This window comes from Coregonus lavaretus, assembly GCF_964263955.1.
Source record: "Coregonus lavaretus genome assembly, chromosome: 26".
NCBI classification, from domain to species: Eukaryota; Metazoa; Chordata; class Actinopteri; order Salmoniformes; family Salmonidae; genus Coregonus; species Coregonus lavaretus.
Window position 1 is genome coordinate 22,529,461 of NC_140013.1, and position 9,227 is coordinate 22,538,687.

General features: G+C 41.5%; 1 pseudogene across 1 annotated transcript; it reads left to right on the forward strand.

Annotated features, from left to right (window-relative positions):
• Window positions 1-361: 361 nt before the first annotated feature.
• LOC311101943 (odorant receptor 131-2-like) lies at window positions 362-9,022 on the forward strand (annotated as a pseudogene). The gene is made up of 2 exons: window positions 362-1,175; window positions 8,921-9,022. The product of its transcript is annotated as an odorant receptor 131-2-like (transcript).
• The last annotated feature ends 205 nt before the right edge of the window (window positions 9,023-9,227 follow it).

Sequence of the window (9,227 nt, forward strand, 5' to 3'; positions counted from 1 at the left end):
TGGAATGGTCAAAGTCCAGACCTAATCCCAATTGAGATGTTGTGGCAGGATTTGAAACGAGCAGTTCATGCTTGAAAACCCACATGTCACTGAGTTAAAGCAGTTCTGCATGGAAGAGTGGGCCAAAATTCCTCCACAACGACGTGAGAGACTGATCAACAACTACAGGAAGCATTTGGTTGGAGTCATTGCATCTAAAGGTGGCACAACCAGTTATTGAGTGTAAGGGGGCAATTACTTTTTCACACAGGGGAATTGGGTGTTGCATAACTTTGTTTATGAAATAAATATGTAATTGTTGTGTTATTTGTTCACTTATGTTCCCTTTATCTAATATTAGGTTTTGGTTGAAGATCTGATAACATTCAGTATCACAAATATGCAAAAGTAGAGAAAATTAGAAAGGGGGCAAATACTTTTTCATAGCACTGTATGTATATTTATATTTGCAAAAAAATATATGGGGGATTGGAAGTGATGCAGACAATTACATTGATGGAAGCTACAATCTATCTGCAATATTAAAGCTGATCTACCCCCTAAAAAAATTACAAAATAAATAATGACAATAATATAAAAGAGGCCTTCTTCACCAACACACGATACATATTCTCTGCTCACACGCTGTTCTGTGACAGTATGTTTCTGGCTCTGACTGATGTATTGCAGCTGATGAGCAACTCCAGGGTACCACTGCCAGGTGGGCTATGTATATTTCTGGTTGTGATCTTAGAAAACCTGACCGTTGCCACACCGCTGACACTGACAGCCATGAGGCTGGAGCGCTATATAGCAATCTGCATGCCCTTGCGTCACAGTGAACTCTCCACCCCGGTGAGGGCCATGCGCTGCATCCTACTCATCCAGGTTCTCAGCTCTGTTAAATGGATCATCGTGATCTCCATCCTCTTCTCGGCTGTACCTCTGAGCTTCTACACCTCTCCCCTAGTCTGCAGTTTCGAGCAGATGATTGTGTTCTCCTGGCAGGGCCACCTCAGCTCGGCTCTGTGTCAGTTCTACTTCCTGGTCATGTCCGTAGTCATAGCTTTCACCTATGTGAAGATCATGGTGGCTGCCAGAGCTGCCTCATCAGACAGTAAGAAGTCCACCAATAAGGGCCTGAGGACAGTTATTCTCCATGGCTTCCAGTTGCTCCTTTGTTTGATCCAGTTCTGGTGTCCTATGATAGAATCGGCTATAATGAAGATACATTTGAATCTGTTTATTCAGCTTAGGTATATTGACTATATTCTTTTTATTATTGCCCTTCGATGTTTGAGTCCACTTGTGTATGGATTAAGGGATACGGATTTTGTGGTGGTTATGAAATATTATGCCCTGTTTGGATATTCTAAAAAAGTATTTAGATTTAATATGGACAACAAAGAAAAAAAAACTCTCATGCACATGTGTAAGGTAAATGCTGGCCATGTGTAATACTGAATGATGTTTATTGAGGCAATTTTCTGTAATCTGTAAGTGAGAATTTCAAAAGGTATCATATACAGTGGGGAGAACAAGTATTTGATACACTGCCGATTTTGCAGGTTTTCCTACTTACAAAGCATGTAGAGGTCTGTACTTTTTATCATAGGTACACTTCAACTGTGAGAGACGGAATCTAAAACTAAAATCCAGAAAATCACATTTTAAGTAAATAATTTGCATTTTATTGCATGACATAAGTATTTGATACATCAGAAAAGCAGAACTTAATATTTGGTACAGAAACCTTTGTTTGCAATTACAGAGATCATACGTTTCCTGTAGGTCTTGACCAGGTTTGCACACACTGCAGCAGGGATTTTGGCCCACTCCTCCATACAGACCTTCTCCAGATCCTTCAGGTTTCGGGGCTGTCGCTGGGCAATACGGACTTTCAGCTCCCTCCGAAGATTTTCTATTGGGTTCAGGTCTGGAGACTGGCTAGGCCACTCCAGGACCTTGAGATGCTTCTTACGGAGCCACTCCTTAGTTGCCCTGGCTGTGTGTTTCGGGTTGTTGTCATGCTGGAAGACCCAGCCATGACCCATCTTCAATGCTCTTACTGAGAGAAGGAGGTTGTTGGCCAAGATCTCGCGATACATGGCCCCATCCATCCTCCCCTCAATACGGAGCAGTCGTCCTGTCCCCTTTGCAGAAAAGCATCCCCAAAGAATGATGTTTCCACCTCCATGCTTCACGGTTGGGATGGTGTTCTTGGGGTTGTACTTATCCTTCTTCTTCCTCCAAACACGGCGAGTGGAGTTTAGACCAAAAAGCTCTATTTTTGTCTCATCAGACCACATGACCTTCTCCCATTCCTCCTCTGGATCATCCAGATGATCATTGGCAAACTTCAGACGGGCCTGGACATGCGCTGGCTTGAGCAGGGGGACCTTGCGTGCGCTGCAGGATTTTAATCTATGACGGCGTAGTGTGTTACTAATGGTTTTCTTTGAGACTGTGGTCCCAGCTCTCTTCAGGTCATTGACCAGGTCCTGCCGTGTAGTTCTGGGCTGATCCCTCACCTTCCTCATGATCATTGATGCCCCACAAGGTGAGATCTTGCATGGAGCCCCAGACCGAGGGTGATTGACCGTCATCTTGAACTTCTTCCATTTTCTAATAATTGCGCCGTTGTTGCCTTCTCACCAAGCTGCTTGCCTATTGTCCTGTAGCCCATCCCAGCCTTGTGCAGGTCTAAAATTGTATCCCTGATGTCCTTACACAGCTCTCTGGTCTTGGCCATTGTGGAGAGGTTGGAGTCTGTTTGATTGTGTGTGTGGACAGGTGTCTTTTATACAGGTAATGAGTTCAAACAGGTGCAGTTAATACATGTAATGAGTGGAGAACAGGAGGGCTTCTTAAAGAAAAACTAACAGGTCTGTGAGAGCCGGAATTCTTACTGGTTGGTAGGTGATCAAATACTTATGTCATGCAATAAAATGCAAATTATTTACTTAAAATGTGATTTTCTGGATTTTTGTTTTATATTCCGTCTCTCACAGTTGAAGTGTACCTATGATAAAAATGACAGACCTCTACATGCTTTGTAAGTAGGAAAACCTGCAAAATCGGCAGTGTATCAAATACTTGTTCTCCCCACTGTATTTCAGGTGTCGGTTTATGACCCAGTTTTGTTATGGTTATCTTATGTTATGTCAGGGGTGTCAGATATTTAGGTCCTGCAGATTGATTTAATACGTGTAAAATAAAAGTAAATTTCTGTTCATTTAGTTCAAATCTTGTTTTTCACTGATATTTAGCCTTCCTAATCTCTGCATTAACAGAAATTGTATTTTACACCCTATTTGACTCCCCTTTGCTGAGTGAGAGTTAGACATTTCTATGAAACTTCAATAATTTCTGTACTACATTTGTCATGGTTCTTTGATTCTATATAAAATAAACGGTAAAAGTTCAATAAAATGTATAATGTTTCAAACCCTATCTCTGTTTTTTCTGAAGTTGATGTTAGTGGCCATTTTTTCATGATAGAGACCCAGGGAGAACACACTGTTTGGACCTGGCCCCAGCTCTCTTCATTACTGATGCATGACTTCTGTCAAGAGCAGACCAAGCCCTGGTGTGCTGCTCTCAACAGAGTCATCTTGTTTGCCAAACAAAAGAAAACATAAGGTTGCACAATTAGGTTAGACTCAGAAGCTCTCTGTTAATAATCAACCAGTCTGTTAATTACTAATCAGGGGACAGGGGACCCGCTCTCTCTCTCTAACTGTACTCTGGAGAGATTTGGCAACACAGTGAACACGCCTCCCTGTTCATCAAATGCAGTCCATCCAAGTCCCCTCACAAACAACCCCATCCCAATATTTCCTTTACGTTTTCATCATTCTCTCTGAAAACAATAACAAACGCTGGTAGAAGGACATGCCTTTTACTCTAGGTCCTGGTCTGCATGCATTTCACCCATGGGTTGATAGAACACCCTTTAAAAATAGACAAGGTTTTAGACATGTAGTTGATACTTTATTACAAATACTGATATCACAGTACTGAGGACAATAAACATATTTGAATAAATATTTATTCAAATTAATAAATAGCAGGCCTCCTCTTCAGTCTTAAACACCTACACCAGTATAAATCCACTTAATCGAGTTGAAAGACAAGGGGGCATTTTTATTTATTTATTCAGTCAGATAAACACTCCAAACAGCCTACCCGACCACTCGGAGGCGTCCGCATGGTCCAAAAGCACACCGTTATCTCGTTTTTTAAAATCACATTCAAATGATAAAACTGGGGGGGACAAAAATGCACCCCTGGTTTTGACCACTAAAGTCTTGCTTCCATCTGTGGCGAAGTTTTCCCTAAATCAATGCTTATGACAAATCAAGCTCCAGAACCAGCCATAGAGCCAGCTGGCTTATCTTTTGAATATGGCGTAGTTAAAAAAAACCTGCAACAACAGATAACATTAGCTAGTTAGATAATGTTAGCAAGATAGCTAGCTAGCTAGCTAGCTAGATAAGGTTAGCATGCTAGCTAGCTACACTAACAACTGTCAGTGCCTTATTTGTAGATGTTTATCAACTCCACGTGGAAATTCCCACACCCAATTCGTGAATATGTATAAGTAGCCTTCGTCATTCTTCGGAGGTGGAACCTAAACATCAATTTCCTCTCTAGGACAGGAAATTAAGTTGTCTCTGTGCACACTCACATGGCCCTACACACACACTGTCACTCCAACACACAAACAAACACTCACTCCATCATTTTCTCACTCACACATAATATGCACATACATTTATACTGACTCTACACACTCACACACCCACTCACATACAAGCTGCTGCTACTCTGTTTATCTTATATCCTGTTGCCTAGTCCCCTTACCCCTATATACAGTGCCTTCGGAAAGTATTTAGACCCCTTGACTTTTTCCACTTTTTGTTAGGTTACTGCCTTATTCTAAAATTGATATTTTTTTATGTTGCTCATCAATCTACACCCAATACCCCATAATGACTTAGCAAAAACAGGTTTTTAGAAATGTTTGCTAATTTACTAAAAATAAAAATGGAAATATCACATTTACATAAGTATTCAGACCATTTACTCAGTACTTTGTTGAAGCACCTTTGGCAGTGATTACAGCCTCGAGTCTTCTTGGGTATGATGCTACAAGCTTGGCACACCTGTATTTGGGGAGGTTCTCCCATTCTTCTCTGCAGATCCTCTCAAGCTCTGTCAGGTTGGATGGGGAGCATCGCTGCACAGCTATTTTCAGGTCTCTCCAGAGATGTTCAATCGGGTTCAAGTCCAAGCTCTGGCTGGGCCACTCAAGGACATTCAGAGACTTGTCCCGAAGCCACTCCTGCGTTGTCTTGGCTGTGTGCTTAGGGTCATTGTCCTGTTGGAAGGTGAACCTTCGCCCCAGTCTGAGGTCCTGAGCGCTGTGGAGCAGGTTTTCATCAAGGATCTCTCTGTACTTTGCTCCATTCATCTTTGCCTCAATCCTGACTCGTCTCCCAGTCCCTGCCGCTGAAAAACATCCCCACAGCATGATGCTGCCACCACCATGCTTCACCGTAGGATTGTGCCAGGTTTCCTCCAGACGTGATGCTTTGCATTCAGGCCAAAGAGTTCAATCATAGTTTCATCAGACCAAAGAATCTTGTTTCTCATGGTCTGAGTGTCTTTAGGTGCCTTTTGGCAAACTCCAAGCAGGCTATCATGTGGCTTTTACTGAGAAGTGGCTTCCGTCTGGCCACTCTACCATAAAAGCCTGATTAGTGGAGTGCTGCAGAGATGGTTGACCTTCTGGAAGGTTCTCCCATCTCCACAGAGGAACTTTGGAGCTCTGTCAGAGTGACCATCGGGTTCTTGGTCACCTCCCTGACCAAGGCCCTTCTCCCCCGATTGCTCAGTTTGGCCAGCTCTAGGAAGTGTCTTGGTGGTTCCAAACTTCTTCCATTTAAGAATGATGGAGGCCACTGTGTTCTTGGGGACCTTCAATGCTGTAGAAATGTTTTGGTACCCTTCCCCAGATCTGTGCCTCGACACAATCCTGTCTCGGAGCTCTACCAGACAATTCCTTAGACCTCATGGCTTGGTTTTTGCTCTGACATGCACTGTCAACTGTGCGACCTTATATAGACAGGTGTGTACCTTTCCAAATCATGTCCAATCAATTTAATTTACCACAGGTGGACTCCAATCAAGTTGTAGAACATCTCAAAGGGTCTGAATACTTATGTAAATAAGGTATTTCCGTTTTTTATTTTTGCAAACATTTCTACAAATCTGTTTTTGCTTTGTCATTATGGGGTATTGTGTGTAGATTGCTGAGGATTTCTTAAATTTAAACTTTAAACTTTGAGCGGTTCTGGACCGTTTCCGACTGACATTCTGGTGTACAAAGTGTTCTGTGAAAGTCATAGTCACTGAACCAGTGAATTATAGTGTCAGAAAGCCCCATTTGTCAGCTCTCCGCTACCATTCTCTCAGTGGAGCTGACTTGAAGTGTCAGGTTTCAGACCTCACATTTGTATAGGGAGTGACGTGTCACATTTTCTGGCCTATCCAGACAAATAATCGATTTGCTCTCCCTCGGAGTGATAGACCCCAGCCTGGGAGATGGCATATGAAAGGCGACAGTTAAGCGAATCCTACAGTTGGGGTTTCATCTGTGATAATCTCAGCCGGATGTAGAGCTCCCAACATGAAAGAAGTACTAAACAATTTCATAGAATTTAAACAAGACCACTTTCTCTTGGTCACAGAGGAATTAAATCACTTTGGGCCCAATTCCGACCCGAGTTAAGCACACTTAAATGGAACGTAATTCCGTTTTATGCACTTTTCTCTCTATGTGTATTCTGACCTTGAATTTAAGGAAGAGAATAGCATGCTATTCACCCGCTATAAATTTGGGGTGGAGATCGAATAAATGAAGGTGTGGCCAGGTGTTTCTGATACGCCGTATTCTGACCTTGCCTTAATTCCCTAATAATTCCACCACCTTTACGCGCGACGAAACCATTAATAAAGTGGAAAAAGCATCTACTTAATTTTTTTCTGATAGAAATAACACAATTCTCCATGTGCTGTAATTTACAACTTGATTAAGAGCTATTGATAAGAGCTTGATATGAGTAATCCGTTTTTGATAAGGGAATTGTAAATATAAATTACACTTGTTTTAGATCTATTTTACCTGATTATCGCTGGAGACAAATGTGAAACCAGTCATATGGCTGCTAGCCCCCCTACCTCTACAGAAGCACAGTTCCCGTTCAGCCCAGTCAAAGCTATTCGCTGCTCTGGCACCCCAATGGTAGAACAAGCTCCCCCACGACGCCAGGACAGCGGAGTCACTGACCACCTTCCGGAGACACTTGAAACCCTACCTCTTTAAGGAATACCTGGAATAGTATAACAGTAATCCTTCTACACCCCCTCATTAAAAAAAAAAAAAAAAAAAAAGGGGGTTGTCCCACTGGCTATCCTAAGTTGAATGCACCAATTTGTTAGTCGCTCTGGATAAGAGCGTCTGCTAAATGACTTAAATGTAAATATGGCAGCAAACTGAAGCATATCAACATATCAACTTTCATACAGTAAAGTTTATGAAATGCTGTGCCATTATGCAGAATTTTTATTGAACAGCCTTTTAAATTGCAGGGCTGGGCACTCTCGAATGTCTTAAGTATAGGCTACCCCGACCTTCTCTGTTTCCTATTTCTATCACATTAAATATTAGCCGCTATCAGTATCGACCGTCAGTAGGCCTAATAACCACATTTATTCAAACAGTAGGGTGTATAACACAAACGTCTAGCAACCCAGAGGTTACGTGTTCAAATCTCATCATGGATTTACTACTTAACATGTTAGCTAACCCTTTAATCTCACAATGAGCCTGGCAACTGTAGTAGCCTATTATAAGTGCCACTACCCTAGGAACAGTATTAAATTAATCTCAATACATTTCTAATTTTAGTCACTGGAAATTAATGTATGAGAGAGACAGTGTTTTGACGCTGCCTTTTACATGCAGGCCGACTTTGGGTGTTTCCATTCTGTTTTAATACACATTCTGTGTATCAAAACACTTACATTGGGTTTACATTCAAACACCCTCATAACAGCAGATCTCAGCCTAGGTGCACCACACTTCATGGTTTCAGTACACAATGATGGTGTTTTGAGTCCTTCTATTTTAACAGTGCACTTTTTAAGCATATTGATATTTACTATTATAAAGAGAACATTAGCTATAGTTTGTACTTTTCTCATTAAACATAAATCACATTTAGCCTAAAATACATACTTTATGAATGGGACGAGAGCATGCATGTGTTTGAATGTGTCCCTAATTGAGGGCCCGGGGTATCAACTACTGCGTTTCACTCTGCTACACCAAACACTGCTCACAAGTAGACAGATATCCATACTTATTTACACACAATACATCATGTTTACTGTAATCTGTGTTTTACTCCTAGTGAATGCCACACAGTCACAAGTATCCCCGTAAACATTATTTTAAAAATGATTAAATCCTCCATAAATTAAATTCTCTATAAAGACTGTTTCTATGAAATACTGCATACTGTATAACACATTTTCATTGGTTATTACAGATACAGTATGTCTGACAACGTGACAGCTGCAGGTGGTGGTGGAGGCAGCAGCTCCTCTCTGCGACAGGTTACTGACAGGGTCGTAATAGTCCAGGTCCTGAATGCAATCAAGTGGAGATGCTTGTTGTACATAGGTGGCAGGGTCATGTTTGATCAGCTGTAAATTAGTTATAGTTTCTGGTAATGTCATCACCATTGTGTTCACCTGTGTTAGAATAATGGCAGTTGCTAAAGAAGCATCATCAGAGAGTAAGAAATCTTCCTCTAAAGGTCGTAAAACGGTGATCCTCCACGCCATCCAGCTGTTCCTGTGTCTGATCCAGCTGTGATGCCCATTCATAGAGGCTGCTGTCTTGCAGATTAATTTGAGATTATTTATTGATGTGAAGTACTTTGATTACATAGCTTTCATTCTGGCCCCGTGATGTCTGAATCCACTTGTCTTTGATTATATAGCTTTCATTCTGTCTCCGCGATGTCTGAGTCCACTTGCCTACGGCCTAAGGGATGAAAAGTTTTTTCTTGCATTGAGATATTATGTATTTTGTGGGTTGAATAAGATCATTTCCCCAATATTTGTTGATATTTAAATAGCTGATTATATGGTTAACAGAGAAATAACTTTTAATT